General features: G+C 44.3%; 1 protein-coding gene and 1 pseudogene across 1 annotated transcript in view; one reads left to right on the top strand and one right to left on the bottom strand.

Moving 5' to 3' along the window:
• The window catches only part of Shc4 (SHC adaptor protein 4), a 43,823-nt gene extending 43,281 nt beyond the window's left edge, over nt 1–542 (bottom strand). Inside the window, 1 exon segment of the mRNA XM_070026599.1 lies at nt 506–542. The gene's annotated coding sequence lies outside the window, so the exon portion shown is untranslated.
• A 4,077-nt stretch (nt 543–4,619) lies between these two features.
• LOC138830163 (RNA transcription, translation and transport factor protein pseudogene) lies at nt 4,620–5,836 on the top strand (annotated as a pseudogene).
• Nucleotides 5,837–19,213: the final 13,377 nt, after the last annotated feature.

The raw sequence follows: 19,213 nt of genomic DNA, 5'->3' as shown, positions 1-19,213 counted from the left end.
GCCTTGAGCTGAAATGCTGAGGGACAGTGCCCAGACCTAGAGTCAAGCCCCATGGTCCCACAAACAAACAATAAAGTAATCAAAAAAGAATCTCTTTCCTTCTTTGTTTAGGAACTTTGTTAGTGTGTGAACAGAGAGAGACCGGGGAGCTAGCTAGGTCAGAGGGAGGAGAAGGTTAATCTGTGAGGTAGGTATAAACTGGAGAGGATAATGCCTCTCGTTCATTTATTAAAAGCAGATCTGCAGGAGACACGGTCTCTGTTCTTAAGAAGGTCCTACCCATTAAGATAGGCTAACTACAGAAAGAGGCGACTTTATCTTTCTTTTATGAGGTGAGTCATTGTTGCTAACTCCAGTTAGTAGATGGGGAAATTAAGGCCTATTGAAGGCTCCGTTTCATTTATTTTTTTGGGAATAAATCAGGATTTATTTTACAGTCCTTTGGCTGTGTGACCAGGAAAAAAAAAAAAAAAAAACGAAAAGGGATTGTCCAGCCAACTCCTACCTTCTCCCCACTTCCTTGGATCTCTCCAGGTAAGTAACACAGTGGTGAGACTGAGGCCCACAGTCAGGATGGCAGACAGGAATTCAAGCCACTCAGGGACAGCAGGAGTTGGTACAGTAGAGAGAAGACCTCCCGTAATCCCTGACACTGTGACAAGGAGACTTTTATTTAGAAGCGTCTGGGGTTGGTGAGCAGAGTGACAGAGCCTCAGTAGTGCTCAGACAACCTCTCCCTTCAAGCAACCTGGCAGGTAGATGGTTTGTCCCATCCCCCCAAGCCTGCCCTCTCCCCTTGAACGCCCCCCAAACAGCCAACCAACATGGATTTCTTTGTTCTTTGTTCTTTTTGCCAGTCCTGGGGCTTGAACTCAGGGCCTGGGCTATGCTCAAGGCTAGTGCTCTACCACTTGAGCCACAGCACCACTTCCAGCTTTTTCTGCTTATGGGGTACTAAGGAATCGAACCCAGGGCTTCATGCATGGGAGGCAAGCAGTCTACCACGAAGCCATTTTCCCAGCCTGGTCATGAGTGTATCTTAAGCAATGCACTGCAGGAAAGAAATGGTTGTGGCTTTCAGAGGAAGGGATTGATCGCTTCTGGATATCTCTGGACATTCTGGACAATGGTTGCACCATTTTCCCAGTGGGACTGGAAAGGGGGGCTTCCTTTTATTTTTTACTTTACACTTGCATCTTTAAAACTATATGGTTGGGCTAGGCATTGGTGGCTCATGCCTGTAATCCTAGCTACTGAGGAGGCTGAGAGGATCATAGTTCAAAGCCAGCCCAGATAGAAAAGTCTGTGAGACTCTTTAAAAAAAAACGACTTTTTTTAAATTGTCAAGATGATGTACAGAGGGGTTTCAGTTACATAAGCAAGGTAATAAGTACATTTCTTGTCAAACTTATCTCCCATTAACCACAAGAAAACTGGAAGTGGTGCTATGGTTCAAAGTGGCAGAGCTCTAATCTTGAGCAAGAGAGCTCAGAGACAGTGCCCAAGCCTGGAGTTCAAGGCCTGTGTAAAAAAAAAAAAGGTATGTAGTAGTAGTAGTATGATAGAGTTATAACATTGAATAAACAAGCTTATTATTTTACATCTAGAAACCACAGTTTATGAAGAAGGGTTAAATCCCTCTTTATCTCCATGTGATGCACCTGCCACTGTGCTAAGAAAATGGGAGAATATCATTCAAGAGAAAGCTAAGGCATAAGCCCCTGCCTGCGCAATTAGTCTTAGTTTAAACTAAAATAAACACAAGGCCGGGTACCAGTCACTCATACCCACAATCCCACCTACTTAGGTAGGTTGAGATCTGAGAATCCTGATTCAAAGCCAGTCTAGGTAGACAAATCCAAAAGACTCCTATCTCCAGTTAACAAGCAAACAGGCGAGAAGTATAGGCATAGCTCAGGTGGTAAAGTGTCAGCCTTAAACAAATTAGGCAAGAGGGGAGAGGGGAAAACCAATGGGTCCACTTTCTGAATCTGTCTCTCCCAGTTCAGCCAACACACTTTTGGAATGTGCATCTGGCACAATATCACTGTCCTACCTTACTCCATTCCGATTTCCTCATTAATTCTAGAAAACCACACACTAATACGCATTCAGATCCTCCTTATAGATGGTCCTAGAAAGATGCTTTGAAGAAATTGCCAGTCCTCAGGAAAAGATTCTGCTTTTTAAGCACCATGGGCAATGTCTCCAGGATCCAGCCTCTGCTGACCTCACCAGCCTTTCCCTCCCCCTCCCCCTCTTCTCACCAAGTTGTTTCCATTCAGAATTACCCTTTTCTCTGCCCTATTCACCTTCAAATATCCTCTTCATCACATTTCAGCAGGGGGAAAAAAAACATACATAAATTCACTATCAGGCAACCATTAGGGAAAACCGTTTAGCAATTTTTCAATAGTTAAACAACTCAATACAATGGCTCATCCTTGTAATTCTAGCTACTCAGGAAAACAGGAGGATTGTGATTCAAGGCCAGTCTGAGCAAAAAAAACAAAAAAAAAGTTTACAAGGGGCTGGGAAAGCAGCTCAGTGGTAGAGCGCTTGCCTTGCATGCATGAGGCCCTGGGTTCAATTCCTCAGCACCACATAAGCAGAAAAAAAGAAAAAAGCCAGAAGTGGCGCTGTAGCTCAAGTGGTAGAGTGCTAGCCTTGAGCTGAAGAGCTGAGGGACAGCGCCCAGGCCCAGAGTTCAGGCCCCACAACCTGACCTCCCCCCCAAAAAAGTTTACAAGACCCATCTCAACTAACACAAGGTTGAGCATAGTGGCATGTACCTGTCTTCTCATCCACATGGGAAGCATAAATAGGAGTAGCGTAGTTCAGGCCTGAACTTTTATGCTTGAGCCTAAATGTGAGAACCGATTTGAAGAGGAGCCAAAGCAAAAAAACAAAAGAGGAAAAAGAAAGTTAGACAGAACTACCATTGGAACCAGCAATTCCACTCCTAAATACAGACCCAGCAAAACTAAAAAACGTATGCTCACAGCAGCATAATTCATAATAGCCCAAAAGACACAACTCCAATGTCCATCAACGGATGAATGGATAAATATGAAGTGGTCTAATCATGCAATGAATATCCTTGCCCTACAGCATAAACTTCGAAAGTACTAGTTTGAGAGAAACTGAGGCAATCAACAAAGGCCAGGTATTGTATGATTTCACCGATATGAAACATCAGAAGTGAAAAATCTGTAAGGATAGAAAACAAGACTGGGGGGGCTGGGAAGGTGGCTCAGTGGTAGAGCGCTTGCCTTGCATGCCTGAGGCCCTGGGTTCGATTCCTCAGCACCACATAAGCAAAAAGAAAAAAGCCGGAAGTGGCGTTGTGGCTCAAGTGGTAGAGCGCTAGCCTTGAGCTGAAGAGCTGAGGGACAGCGCCCAGGCCCACAGGCCCCACGACCGGACCCAAAAAAAAAAATTCTATAATCATGATTGCATGACTGTGACTATACTAAGAACATTGCGCTGGGCACCAGTGGCTCACACCTGCAATCCTAGCTACTCAGGAGGCTGAGATCTGAAGATCAAGGTTTGAAGCCAGCCCAGGCAGAAAAGTCCCTGTGAAACTCTTTATCTCCAATAAAAAACGGGAAGTAGAGCTGTGGCTGAAAGTGATACAACATGAGCCTGAGCAAAAAAAGAGCTAAGGGAGGGACTGGGAAGGTGGCTCCGTGGTAGAGTGCTTGCCTTGCATGCATGAGGCCCTGGGGTGGATTCCTCAGCACCACATACAAAGAAAAAGCCGGAAATGGTGCTGTGGCTCAAGTGGTAGAGGGCTAGCCTTGAGCTGAAGAGCTGAGGGACAGAGCCCAGGCGCAGAGTTCAGGCCCCACAACTGGCAAAAAAAAAAAAAAAAAAAAAAAAAAAAAAAAAGAGCTGAGGGACAGCGCTCAGGCCAAGTTCAAGCCCCACGACAAAAAAAAAAAAAAAGTTAATTAATTAATCAAAATCAAAATAAAAAAACATTGAATCATGCACTTTAAAGTTGTAAATTGTATGACACGAAAAATATACCACAAGAAAAGCAATGACCAAGAAGCCAACAACAAGAGGTCAAAGAAGCAATATCTGCAGACAGAATGGGACCATTGATATAAATGGTTCGGGAAATGTATTTATGAATGAATGATTCATGAATAAGTGATGGAGGCTTCAGAAACGGTTGCAATGCCCAGAGGTCACTGCTCTTCCTTTGGAGTTTCTGAGTACCTTGGTTACTCATCTAGGTTGTACAGAGAGGCAGTGGGGATGTGATTTGTCTGTTTTAACCTTGTACCCCCACCCCCACCCTGAAGTATGGGCTGGCCAAGGTCAGGCAGAGAATCTTAGTCATCATCACGGCCAGCACCTCTTACAGAGCAATAAATGATTTATTGGAATAAATTTTCCCCCCAAAAAAATGATGCTCAGGAAGTCTCAAAATAACCTGGATCCTAACTGGACCGTGTATGAGGCATTTCTTCTTAAAGGAGTACCTCCCCAGTTAAGATAATCCTGAAGGTAAATTGACAAAAGTCCTCTTTATGCCAGGTTTCATTTGGAATATTGGTCTTATAAGAAGTGAATGGAAACTCCTCCCAACCAAAGGAAACCGACAGATGGGCCAGGGGACCTGGCATCCTTCCCCCTGGGATGAGAAGGGGGTGCAGGAGCCCATGGAGCTGGAAAGGCAGGCCACTCAGAGCACCTCTGTAGGAGTGGCCATTATAGCATTCAAGAACCCAGGGCTTAGCTGGGCGCTGGTGGCTCACGCCTGTCATCCTAGCTACTCAGGAGGCTGAGATCTGAGGATCACGGTTCAGAGCCAACCCAGGCAGGAAAGTCCGGGAGACAAGCCAATAAACCACTTGAAAACTGGAAAGTGGTGGTGTGGCTCAAGTGGTAGAGCACTCACCTTGAGCTGAAGAGCTGAGGGACATCGCCCAGGCCCAGAGTTCAAGCCCTATGACTGACAAAAAAAAAAAAAGAAAGAAAGAAAGAAAAAGAAAGAGCAAGAGAGGAAGGAAGGAAGGAAGGAAGGAAGGAAGGAAGGAAGGAAGGAAGGAAGGAAGGAAGGAAGGAAGGAAGGAAGGTGCTGGCTCCACCTCGCTTCTCCTCTCCCAGCAGAGGCCTGGGGACCCCCAGCGAGAAGCGGGGACCGTGTTTGACATAAGCTGACAGCTCTTGATTACCACAACCCTGCCAGCTTCAACTGCAAAGATATAGCTGAATTTAGAAACTTTATTGTCTGGCTTGAAGACCAGAAAATAAGACACTACAAGATTGAAGATAGAGGAAATTTAAGAAACACCCACAGCAGTGACTGGCCCAAGTTCTTTGAAAAGTATCTCAGAGATGTTAACTGTCCTTTCAAGATTCAGGATTGACAAGAAGCAATTGACTGGCTTCTTGGGTTCGCTGTTGGGCTTGAATCTGGAGACAATGCTGAAGAGTACAAGGGCTTAGTAGCTGATAATGCAAAAAATATTGACAATGCAACTGAAAATGCAGAGCCATTAGCCAATTTGGACGTAAATAATCCTGATTTTAAGGCTGGTGTGATGGCTTTGGCTAACCATCTTCAGATTCAGCATCATGATGATTGCCTGGTAATGCTTAAGGCAATTCGCATTTTGGTTCAGGAGCACCTAACACAGGATGCAGTTGCTAAAGCAAATCAAACAAAAGAGATGCAGTTCTTAATGAAGCTGCTCAGATTCTGAGACTGCTGCATATAGAAGAGCTCAGACAGCTACAGACAAAAATTAATGAAGCCACAGTAGCTGTTCAGGCAATTATTGCTGATCCAAAGACAGACCACAGACTAGGAAGATGAACACTTCAAGATTTCAGCTTCTTAACCATCTTAGTACAATTGGGAACCATGTACACTTCCGGCATACATTTGGAAATCAGATCACATTTCTGAGGGAGGATCCTGGAAAATTGACTATATTATGTAGAGATTCACCACCACTGCTTTGTTTCTTTTAATTAAGTTTGGGAAAGTGGAAAGAAAAAGAGAGAAAGAGAGAAAGGAGAGAAAGAGAAAGAAAGAAAGAAAGAAAGAAAGAAAGAAAGAAAGAAAGAAAGAAAGAAAGAAAGAAAGAAAGAAAGAAGGAATGAAAGGAAGGAAGGAAAGGAAGGAAGGAAGGAAGGAAAGAAAGGAAGGAGGAAAGAAAGGCGCAAAGAAGGAAAGAAGGAAAGAAAGAAAGGAAGGAAGGAAGGAAGGAAGGAAAGAAGGAAGAAAGAAAGAAGGAAAAGAACCCATGCTTGCCAACATCTTTCCTCTCTCCATCTTCCCTGGTCTCTTCTATTGACTGATTGCTGAAAATACTGTGTATTTGTTAATTGATGATCTCCCCTACTTTGTAGCAAAGACCAAGACTTCTCTATTCCCAACACCTAGAGTCTAGAGTACTACTTGACAACACAAAATCTATTTTGGTTGAATTGTGTGTGTGTGTGTGTGTGTGTGTGTGTGTGTGTGTGTGTGTGTGTGTGTATTTGTGTATGTGTGTATCAATATCAACTCAAAGCTCCTCCTCCTGCTCCAGGTTTAAAGTCTAAAATTCTGGATTTGCTTATTACTTTTGCAATTGAGGAATTGGCATGCAAGGAATTTCAACCCTCTAAGTCCCGAGCACTTAGAAAACAATGGAAGCAGGGTGCCAGTGGTTCATGCCTATAATCCTAACTATGTAGGAAGCTGAGTTCTGAGGATCATGATTCAAAGCCAGCCCAGGTAGGAAAAGTTGGTGAGACTCTTCTCTCCAGAAGTAGAACTGTGGCTCAAGTGATAGAGCGCTAGCCTTGAGCAGAAAGCAGCTCAGGGATGAAGCACCCAGGGATGGCACTATGTTGTAGTATTGTTGTTCTTCCAAAAAAAAAGGGGTCTCTCTCCAGGGCTCCTGCCCAAGTCAAGAGGCAGGGCTATGGAGTGGAAAAGACTGGAATTCTATTCACTGCCTCATCGCCTTTCTTCTTTCCCCTTTAAGGAGACTCATTACCAGCAGCAAGAGGAGACAGACCACCATCATCTCTACTTTGATCCCATTCCTACTTGTCCTAAAGGATGAAGAGCTAATTGCCTCCGATACATAATTTCCTGGTGAGTATGAGAATCAAACAAGTACAGTTTTAAGTCGACTCAGCAGAGGTGCTGGTGGCTCACGCCTGTAATCCTAGCTCTTCAGAAGGCTGACATCTGAGGATCACAGTTCAAAGCCAGCCTGAGCAGGAAAATCTATTCGATTCTCATCTCCAATTAACCACCAGAAAAAAACGGAAGTGGAGCTGTGGCTCAAAGTGGCAGAGCGCTAGCCTTGAGCGAAAAGAAAAGAGCTCAGCACCCAGGCCCTCCTGAATTCAAGCTATACAACCAACCAACCAAAAAAAAAAAAAAAGGGGGGGGGGGGCGGGGGGAAGCCAGCATCCTATCAGTAAAAGTGTCCTCCATGTGAGAAACCCAGATAGATATACAACAAAAAGATGTTGGCCCGGCGAGCACTCTGGTAACACTAAGATACTGAGAACTGGGCAGTTTGCCTGTAGAAATCGTCTAGTTTGGGCTGGGAAGTTGGCTCAGTGGTAGAGCGCTTGCCTTGCATGCCTGAGGCCCTGGGTTTGATTCCTCAGCACCACATAAGCAAAAAGAAAAAAGCCAGAAGTGGCGCTGTGGCTCAAGTGGTAGAGCGCTAGCCTTGAGCTGAAGAGCTGAGGGACAGCGCTCAGGCCCAGAGTTCAGGCCCCACGACCGGACCCAAAAAAAAAATTTAAAAAAAAAAAAAAAAAAAAAAAAGAAATCTTCTAGTTCATCTTGAAAGGAAAAAAAAAAGTCATCTGTGGGCAAGAAAAGTATGCCAGCCATCTGTATCCCTTGAGACAGCTATGCAGTGTCTTGTTCCAGCAGTCCTACTCCTATTGTAAGCACCCTACACACTGGGGAATTTTGTGAACTGAGAGAGGTTTCATCTCCGCCCACAGACCTGAGTACAGATGAACTGCCTCAGCTAGAGGTCATTCCTGTGGCAAAACCAGGCTGAGCGCACCGAGGGGTTCTTAACTCTCCCAGGAACTTGTCACTCCTGTCTTTGAAGCTACCATGGCTCTTTCTGCCAATGCATCCAGTCAGAACCTTTATTATTACCTTGTGTGATAGTGCACTCTTACACAAGCAGAAATATACACTATGTCTAGTCTATGGTTCACACCATTCTGCACGAGGAAACCCAGACAGGTTGTACAAAGGTGGAGAAACTGATTGGCACAGATTAGATGCATTCATCTTACCCCAGGGAGCTGGCCCATGCAGGAACACTCTGATCTTTAGATGGTCTAGTCCATGTCATTTTGCTGCTCTGAAGTTTATCATCTACGGCTGATCCCAAGCCCTACATCAGTGAGAAAAACGCAAGACGGCACCACACACCGGGCACTGGTGGCTCACATCTGTAATCTTAGCTACTCAGGAGGATGAGATCTGAGGATCACTGTTCAAAGCCAGCCCAGGCAGGAAAGTCCGTAAGACTCTTATCTCCAATAAGCCACCAGAAAACCGGAAGTGGTGCTGTGACTCAAGTGGTAGGGTGCTAGCCTTGAGCTGAAGAGCTGAGGAACAGCGCCCAGGCCCAGAGTTCAAGCCCTCTGACCGACAAAAAAAAAAAAAACAAAAAACAAAACAAAAAAAGAATGTTTCATCTAGGGAGGGAAGGGATAGTGGGAGAGAACAAAGGAGGGAGTAACAATGCTGGACAAGAAATGTACTCATTGGCCGGGTACTGGTGTCTCACACCTGTAATCCTAGCTACTCAGGAGGCTGAGATCTGAGGATCACAATTCAAAGCCAGCTTGGGCAGGAAAGTCCGTTAAACTCTTATCTCCAATAAACTACTCAGAAAACCGGAAGTGGCACTGTGGCTCAAGTGGTAGAGTGCTCACCTTGAGCTGAAGAGCTGAGGGACAGCGCCCAAGCCCAGAGCTCACAACCAACAAAAGAAAGAAAGAAAGAAAATAAAAAGAAATGTACTCATTACCTTACTCATGTAATTGTAACCCCTCTGTACAGCATCTTTACAATAAAATAACACTATAAAAAATGTTTCATCTGATCCAGGAGGCAGCTGATGACAGTAATTCTCCCTGCACACCTAGGTCAGGTAAGAGAAGTTTCCCCAGAATGCCTCATGTACCATGGTCATCTCTGAGAGAATGTAACTGAAAATGAATGCAGGAACCTGAAAAGTTATGGATTAATGGTACTGCCTTGTTCCAGGTGCTGGTAGCTCACACCTGTAATTGTAGCTACTCAGATGGCTGAGATCGGAAGATCATGACTTGAAGCCAGCCTGTGCAGAAACGTCCATGAAAGTTTTATCTCCAACTAACCAGCAAAAATTCAGAAAGGGAGGTGTGGTTCAAATAGTAGACCCCCCCTCTCGCCTTGAGTTAAAAAGCCAAGTGAGATGCAAGGCTCTGAGTTCAAACCCTGGTATCAAGTCCCCCCCCCCAAAAAAAAGATACTTCATTGTATCTTTCCTGCACCAACCCATCCAAATCTTTAAGATAGGTACAATGACTGATAGATATAAAGAAGAGCAATAAGGTCAGACATCTACTGAGTGTAGCAAACACTTTTACATCCTGTAATAACTTGCAACATGACTCGAAGATGGTTGCATCCACTGTTAGTTTGATTTGAATGTATCGCCCAAAAGTTCTTATGTTGGAAAAGATCCCCAAATTTATCATCTCAATGGTATCTGGAGATAGGGCCGCTAGTAATTAGTATTAGGAGGGGGAGGGGCAGCAATGGCACTGGTCCCTTTATAAGAAGACAATGAAAAACCCAGTTTCCTACACTTGCTCTGTCCCAATATGGTAGGGCCTTGCCTTTGCCACAGCAAGTAGATCTTCATCATGTGCAGAGCCGATGATAATACTAGGTTCTTGGACTTCCCAGACTCTAGAACCATAAACCAAACAAAACTCTATTCTTGATAAATTACTCAGTCTCCGGTATTCTGTCGCAGTAATGGAAAAGAGCCACCTAAAGCATAGCATATAGATATAGATATAGATAGGTAGATAGATATAGATATAGATATATTTCTCACATCTGATCCATCACTCTTTGTGTTCCAGGAAAGTAGGAACTGCTTTTGCACAAAGGCAAATTCTCCCTGTACAAAATAGACGTAGTTTGCTCTTTGCAGAAACTCCCTGGGGCTTTGGGACTTGTATTCCATTTTAATATTGTTACTGAGCTTCAAAGTTGCAACTAATAAGCTTTAACCAAAGTCTTTGTGGGAAAAGCAATTACCAGCCCTATGTCCAAGTCTAAGCAATTGTTAAAAGAGATTTTTATCATGGTATAGTGGCCTGATCTTAGGAAACCAAGAATGCCATTCTCTCTGTTGATCTTGGGCCAAGTCTCCAACCTGGTGAGACTGGATCTTCATTTTGAAAACAAGAGTGGAAACATGGCTTGAAAAAAACTTGCCCTACTCAGATTAGGTTGTTTTTGTGATAGCAACTGACTGTCTCTCCTGATGAAGCCAGGGAAATCCCAGGCTTTGTTACTACATTCAGAAGAGAAGAAGCCTTCTCTGTGCTATTTACAGGAGCAACAGCTGAATAATTGGTCCCAGCAGACACCTATTGTCAAAAAGGCAACCTTTTTCTTCTTTCCCAGAGTGATCTTTTTCCTCTGGAGAGACCTTCTTCTTTTTCTTCCTTCTTTCCTTCCTTCCTTGCTTGCTTGCTTTTTCTTCTTGTTTGTTTCTTTCTTTCTCTTTCTCTCTCCCTCCCTCCCTCCCTCCCCCCTCCCTCCCTCTCTCCCTCCCTCCCTCCCCCCTCCCTCCCTCTCTCCCTCCCTCCCTCCCTCCCTTCCTTCCTTCCTTCCTTCCTTCCTTCCTTCCTTCCTTCCTTCCTTCCTTCCTTCCTCTCTCTGCCTCCTCCTCCTCCTTCTTCCTCTTCTTCCTGCTTGGGCGTTGTCCCTTAGTTTTTTGCTGCTCAAGGTTGGACCTCTACTACTTGAGCCATACCTCCACTGGTGGTTAACTGGAGATGAATGTCTCCTGGCTTTATCTTCCTTTTATATTCACTTTTCTATTTCCCCCATTCCTCCCTTCCATGTATGTGAACATTAGCTGCTTAGCTCTTCTGCACACAGAAGGACTGCATTCCTCTAGTCTCTCTTAAATCGGGTGTCGCTCCTCATTCGGCTGAGGCTAAAAATGAGCTAGTGGAGGACAGCTGAGTCTCATTTTCCCTTTCCCCCATCGTGTGGCACATAGTAGGTTCCCCATTCATACTTGCTGAATGTCTGAGTACTCTAGTCAAATTTTAGGCAACTTCCGCTGCAAGAGAAGGCCAATTCTTCCCTGAGTTTTCTAACTACACTTAACTGCCAGACCCAAATAAATAAAAGCTAAAAATATAGCCCAGATCATGAATCATAAATGAGATGGAAAAGCAATGACTCACAAAAAGTTAATCTGCCTCCCAGGACAGTCTTGCCTGAATGAATGTCCTTCGCTCTGAAAGGGTTAGGCAGCAAGCCAGCGGCTCCGCTGTGCAGATAGTCAAATGCAATTCCCAGGTCTGCCACTGGGAGCCCATCTGCCATTCTCTGGCTCCCAGGAGGAAGGCTCAACGGGCAGCAGCCTGGTGCATCCTATCCCAGAGCAGTAGAGAAAGAGATGCCTAGAGGGAAGATGCTTCTACCAGTGCTCCAGCCTAGCCATGGTGTCCACCATCTTGCTGGCTACAGCCTTAGTATGCTTTCTGCTGCATCCAGAGCAACATTGTTACTCAGTGAATCACCCTAGAGCAGAATGAATTACATTTTATTTCTCTGGCTAATATAATCTAACCTAAGAACAACATTGTGGGGGGGGGGTAGGGGGAGGGCAGTCAGTCATAGGGCATGAACTCTGGGCCTGAGGCACTGTACCTGAGCTCTTCAGCTCAAGATTAGTGCTCTACCACTTGAGCTACATCACTATTTCTGGTTTTCTGGTATTTAACTGGAGATAAGAGTCTCATGGCCTTTTCTGCCCAGACTGGCTTTGAACTGCGATTCTCAGATCTCAGCCTCTTGAGGAGCTAGGATTACAGGCGTGAGCCACTGGCACCCGGCACATGTGGCCTGTCTTGACAACCCATAATAATCCACTTCAAGTGGAACATCTTTTGTTTTTCATAACTTTCTCCACTTAACTTTAAATAATTTAAATAATTATAACCAACATTCCCGAGCTGCAACAATGTGACTTAGCCTTTTGAGTATCTAAGACCTAAAGTATTTAAATTAAAAACTACTGTAGGAAAATTGTAAAATTGTGCAATCACAAACAAGGGCATGTTGAGGGACATCTCAGGTCCCCTACCCGCATGGATCTGTACTGCTCCTCCTTCTCAGACTCTAATACCTTTCCATTTTTGCTCCTTCTCTTGTATGACCTATGAAACCCTTTTTTCAGGAAATTATCTGAGATTTTTATGTGTACTTAACATTACCCACTAGCTCAATATTATATATGCTATTATAAATACTAAATATTACATTCACTAGTCATATATATATATATATATATATATATATATATACACACACTGGCTTGCAGTATATATATCTAAATTACTCTTTTAAAAAGACTGTGGCTAGGCTAGGCATGGTAGCACACATCCATTATTCCAGCTTTACAAGCAGTGTACAGAAAGGAGGATTACAGTGCAAAAAAAAAGTGTGAGATTCTATCTGAAAAATTACTAAAGGAAAAAGGCCAGGGGGTGAGGTGTGGCTTAAGAGATAGAATGGCTGCTTCAAAAGCACAAGGCTCTAAGTTCAAACTCCAGTACTGCCTTAAGTGGGGGGCCGGTAGGTAGAGGAGAGAGAGACACTGTTTGTGGCTATCCTTTAGTAAAATCTTCAGACCAATTTGAAAAAGCTACAATGTTTGTCATCAGTTACCATGTGCAGTGAAACACTATCTCCTAGTTGGAACATCAGCAAGATGGCCAGCCTCAGTCTTCCAGCCTTCCCGGAGTTCAGCATGGCAAGTGTGTGGTCACATCTGGTCGCATGGTGGCCAAAGAGCCCCATTCATATCATGGTCCCTCCAGGTCTCGGCACTCAAGGCCTCCATGAATGGGCAATGTTCATGATGCTGACCCGTGATTCCCATGGGCCCATCCCTGACACGGTGAGAATCTGCTGAATGCCCTATCGGTTTCCAGCTTGTACAATTTTTCTGACATGAGAAACCACCACCAACATGCCTTTGCAAAACTGCAGCCCAACTGTGAACTATCTTCTATGAATTTCCTTTTAAAAGGAAGCATGGAAGCTTTCTAGAATGCAAAATGTGACTCTTAGCAACACTAGAATACTAGAACTGGAAGAGACCTTGGAGATTATCCATTCCAATCGTGTGTGTGTGTGTGTGTGTGTGTGTGTGTGTGTGTGTGTGTGTGTGTGTGTGTGTGTGTGTGTGTGCGTGTGTGTGTGTGTGTGTGTGTGTGTGTGTGTGTGTGTGTGCAGGTACTTTAGCTTTTTTGTTCAGTGTTAGAGCTCTACTTGAGCCACAGCTCCATTTCTGCCTTTTTGGTGGTTAGAGATAGGAATCTTGTGGACTTTCCTGTCTGGGCTGGCTTTGAACTGCAATCCTCAGCTCTTAGCTTCCTGAGTAGCTGAGATTACAGGTGTGAACCATCAGCACTTGGCTGGAGTTTGTGGGTTTCTTGTTTTGTTTTGTCTTGTATTTTGTTTTAGCACTTTATAATTTAATTTTAAAAAATGTAAGGCTCTGGGTTCAAGCCCCAGTACTGGTACAGAATAGGAAAAATAAATTTTTTAAGATTAAAAACTACCAAGTTGAGGATAGGAAGGTGGCTAGAGTGCTTGCCTTGCATGCATGAGGCCCTGGGTTCGTTTCCTCAGCATCCCATAAGTAGAAAAAGCCAGAAGCGGTGCTGTGGCTCAAGCGGCAGGGTGCTCCCCTTGAGCTGAAGAGCTGAGGGACAGCGCCCAGGCCCAGAGTTCAAGGGCCACTACTGACAAAAAACAACAACAACAACAAAACTACCAAGTTGTATGCTTAAAGGGTAAAGCTCATGGGTATGTGAATTCTATCTCCATCAAATTGCTATTAAGCTATAAACCTCAGATCTAGAAAAAAAAAATAGGGCATTTTCCTCTTAGGGTTTTTTTGTTTGATACGTGGAGAGATAGAAGCCTATTATCTTCCTCACACAGAGCATGCCATGCAACCTATTTCTAGGTGTTTCATGTCTCCTTTGAAAGGGAGGGGCTTGGGTTATCTGTAAAATGCCCCCAATCGCCTGGTGACGTCAGTTAAAGGGGCGGCCGCCGAGTCCTGGTGTGTCTGGAGGCATTGCAGTGGAAATGACTCCCAGGGCACTCAGGTGCGTGAGGACTCAGTTCCTGCTTTTCCACAGCTGCTCTGTGCTGTAGGAAACAGCATCCCATTAGGTGAGCCACCGCGTCTAGCCTTTCTGCAAACTGTCGAGGTATAACTCATAAACATAATAGATTGCCCCAGGAGGCTGTACACCCAGCTTCCTTCCGGGCGGCTTCCAGAATCAATGCTCACTTCTTGCCAAGGCCCACTGGCTTCCCAGAGCAACTGCTCATCACATCGCCCCTCACCCTTTCTCACTCTCCCCCACCTCCACCATATGAGGCCTCTCCTCCTCCTCCTCCTCCTCCTCCTCCTCCTCCTCCTCCTCCTCCTCCTCCTCCTCCTCCTCCTCCTTCTCCTCTTCCTCCTCCTCCTCCTCCTCCTCCTTCTCCTCTTCTTTTAGGTGATAACCCAGGTAGGGAATCTGACTCAAAACTTTCAGAAGAGAAGATGGATTTAGACATCCATCACAAGGGACAGACCAGATTGTCTTTCATTTGAAAGTGACAATAATAAAATGCTCATCGTGGTGGGAAAAATCATGTTCAGATTTTCACCCTAGGACTTCCCCTTGACTTATCATCATCTTTCTGCACTCACTGGGCAGTAAACTTGGAACATTGTCTTCCCAACATATTCTTATCATTGGACTAGGCACGATGGTATGCTTCTGGCAGAATCAGCCTTTATTTTCACAGGACTTTGCAACTCATTGCTGCTTGTTGCAAAAGATTAACAGTTTAAGATCTGGTGTTGAATAAGGACTTCATTGTTGTTAGGTTAACACAGCCATTTCAGATAGGTGAACATATTTTTCTTTAACATATATATTCTTTTATATATATACATATATATATATGGGGCTGGGACTGTGGCTTAGTGGTAGAGTGCTTACCTAGCATGCATCTAGCCCTGGGATCATTTCCTCAGTACCACATACACAGAAAAAGCCAGAAGAAGTGGCGCTGTGGCTCAAGTGGTAAAGTGCTAACCTTGAGCAAAAGCAGCTTAGGGACAATTCCAGGCCCTGAGCTCAAGCCCTAGAGTTGGCAATAAGTGTGTGTGTGTGTGTGTGTGTGTGTGTGTGTGTGTGTGTGTGTGTGTGTGTGTGTGTGTGTGTGTGTGTATGCAGGGGTCAAGAAGAGACACTTAGGTAGATAGGTATGTGACGTTCCAATATGATTGCGAATCTTGGGGTTGAAGGTGTAATCAGCTAATCTGAAAATTTTCAGGCATGTATTTCCAGTGTTCAGTACTTCCGAGATATTTTGTTTTCGGGAAACTAAGCATGGTGATCCATGCCTGTAGTCCCAGCTCACAGGAGACAGAGATGGGAGGTTCACGGTTTGAGGCTGGCCTGAACAAAAGTGCAAGACCCTCTCTGAAAAGCAAATTAAAGCCAAAAAAAAAAAAAAAAAAGGCTGGGACACATGGCTCAAGCTGGTGGAGCACCTACCTCAGAAACACAAAGCACAGTGCCACACGCACGCAAAAGAATACCATTTTCAAATTAAAAATCTCTAAACATCTCCATTTTGATCCAAAATACACACACACACACACACACACACACACACACACACACACACACACACACACATCAATTCAAAAGCCACGAGGAAACCAGGATAGTGACAGATCTGACCAGGGTCAGAGTTCTCTGGCATATCTCAGGTCTTTACACAAGAGGGAGAGAGCTGGAAATATGGTTCATTCCCCAGAACACAGGGGTTGGGTGGGGGGAGAGAGGTTGGTTGGTACTGACTGAAAACTACAAACTACTATTATGTGGTGAGGAAGAGTAAGCACAGAATAATCATCAGGGCCCACGGGTTTGTGTGCATAGAAATATGCAATGTCTAAGGGGCAAAGTCTGAGAGAATACAAAGCAAACTGCTAATTTCAGAAAAACACAAAAATGAAAAATTAGCTTAGAAAAAAAAAAGAACTAGAAAATGCAGTCCTCCTGGCTAGTCACCCCTTCTGATAATCCTGACCCTTCTATTTTCTGTGTGTGTGTGTGTGTGTGTGTGTGTGTGTGTGTGTGTGTGTGTGTGTGTGTGTGTTGGTACTAACTTCTTCATTCAAGCCTGGCATTCTACCACTTGAACCATGGCTCCCTTTTTGCTGATTAATGGGAGATAAGAGTCTCAAGGACTTTCCTGCCTAGGTTGGCTTCAAACTGCAATCCTCAGATTTCAGCCTCCTGAGTAGCTAGGGAATACAGGTATGAGCCACTGACACCCAGTTTAGTTTCTTGTACGAATAGGACCCCATGGTAACTTTGTCCAAACTTTGCCAGGCTGACATGGAACCATGTTTTGCCTATCTCTGCCTCCTGAGCAGTTGGGATTACAAGCATGCACCACCATGCCCAGCCTTTAATAAGCATTGTTAACCGATAAAGGTGCACTCCCGAACAAACTCTAGGGAAAGCCAATGAAGAATCATCTTCACAAGATGCCCCTTGTTTGCACTCTGCTGTCCTGGGAAAACCTGATTGCTGATCAGTGAGAGTGATCGTGGGTAGGTCTAGAGAGATTGGCAGGCCTCCTCCAGCCAGCCTACAGGAAAGGCTTAGGGAAGGAAATTCCACTAGGTTGGCATTGCTGGCCAGGAAGTGGTTAGTATGCCAAAGGAATGTGGGGAAATGCCAAGGTCAAATTTTGTCCATTATATTTTCCCCCCAAAAGTATACCTTTGAATACTCATTCTTTTCCCAGCACCTACAATCTCATGAAGGGTTTTTTTTTTTTTTTTTTTTGTATATAGTTTCTCCTGTCAGCCTTTCCCTAATCATATGAGAAAACTTGTCAAGTTTTAACATTTTGTCTCTTGGAACTTTCATTGTCCCAAAGAACTGAGGTACAAACCGACTCTTGACCTCGAACTACTTCATGGGATATGAGCAGCCTGTACTTGTCTTGGAGTTCTGCTACTCTGAAAAACTGCAACAATTGTTAGGATGAGAAAGAAAAAAAAAAAAAAGCTCTGTTCCCTGGGGTGACAGGATCTCTCTGTTGGGGCTCACCCTAAGCTACAGTCCTATTTGTTCCAGAAGACCCAGTCGAAAAAAGAAGACCTTCTCAGCTTCTCTCTACCAGGTATTCTCACTGGAAGATCAAAGACAAGAAGTCAGACTTATCTTTGCATTCCCACATCACAGGTGCGTGTGCAAATCTCGCCACCTTTAGAGGCAGACAGCTGAGTGAGTGAAGTTAGGGGTTGATGTATACAGCCTTGGCTGTATCCGTGGGTACCACTTAGCTCTCTTGTCCTGGTGATGAACACTTCATAGGGCAAACCACAATCAATTGAGGCCCATCTATGCATGCCATAGTATTGACTTTTAGATTAACAGAAATAGAAGTGAGAGGAAGCCATATTGGGAGAATGACTCCACCCCAAGGGTTTTAGAAGATGAGCAAAGTGAAAGCCAGTCCATGCATGTTGTGTAACACTTTTTACCATCTGGGATACTATACTTACGGGCTTGTTTTATGAGGGCCTCTCTTTATTCTCTAGAATGAAAGTTTCTAGAATGAAATAGGCCTTGCTCCAGTTCATTCATCAATGTCTAGTGCATGGGACAGTTTCTGCCACACAGCTGGTTCCTATTACATAACAGTGGAGTAGGGCTGGGAAGGTGGCTCAGTGGTAGAGTACTTGCCTTGCATGCCTGAGACCCTGGGTTCAATTCCTCAGCACCACAAAAACAGAAAAAGCCGGAAGTAGCGCTGTGGCTCAAATGGTAGAGTGGTTGCCTTAAGCTGAAGAGCTCAGGGACAGTGCTCAGGCCTAGAATTCTAGCCCCATGACCTTTATTACTAAGTCCACTAGCTCTATGTCTATGAGCCAATAAGAACTTTTGTCTGCCTGGGGTGTCAGTGGCTCAAGCCTGTAATCCTAACTACTCAGGAGGCTGAGACCTGAGGATCAAGGTTCAAGGCCAGTCTGGGCAGGAAGGTCTGTGAGACTCTTATCTCGAATTAATCAGCAAAAAGAAAGTCATACCTTTTCTGATTTGAATTCCCCCAAGCAAGCTTGGTTTAAATCCTAACTGTGGTTCAGTTGGTACAATAATTTTTTCAGTGTAAATTAGTAGGTTGGTATTTGATTTTTAAAAAATCTGGTTCACATCTCAAAGTAAGCAAAGAATGGGGCATGAGAAACTTGCATCCAGAACTCACTATGTCTTTGACCTCACATGTATAACCTTAAAAAAAATTATTTATTTGGGATTCCCTTTCCCCCATAGAGACACTGAATTTGGTAACGACACATTCAATCCTTCCTTCTTTCAAAGTTAGGATTCTCTAAAAATTACCAATAATAAACTCAAGCCAGGTGATAATGGCTCACACCTGTAATCCTAGCTAGTCAAGAAGCCTAAGATCTGAGGATCAAAGTTCAAAGCCAGCCAGGGCAAATAAATCTGAGCGTCTCTTATCTCCAATGAACACCAAAAAGTCAGAAGTGGAGATGTAGCTGAAGTGGTAGAGCATCAGCCTTGAATGAAAAACAAAGCAAGAGTACAAGGTCCTGAGTTTAAAGCCCCATTACTGGCACATACACGCACGCACACACTAAGCTATCTCTTGTAAGGTTGTTAACTGGCATCATATGTCAAACAAATGGCAATACCCTGTGTATATCTGTGTCACAGGGGTCAGTAGCCATTGCTATGAAGAGACAGCTGGTGTCCTCATTAAACACCTCAAATGCCAGCAAGGGCATTTCCCAGTGGAAAAATGGAAATCCCACAGTAACTCTTTTTTTTTTTTTTT

This window comes from Dipodomys merriami, unplaced genomic scaffold (assembly GCF_024711535.1).
Source record: "Dipodomys merriami isolate MVZ:Mamm:240054 unplaced genomic scaffold, mDipMer1.0.p SCAF_185, whole genome shotgun sequence".
Lineage (NCBI taxonomy): Eukaryota > Metazoa > Chordata > Mammalia > Rodentia > Heteromyidae > Dipodomys > Dipodomys merriami.
Note: the sequence above shows the minus strand (reverse complement) of the source record. Positions and strands in the feature narration are given on the sequence as shown.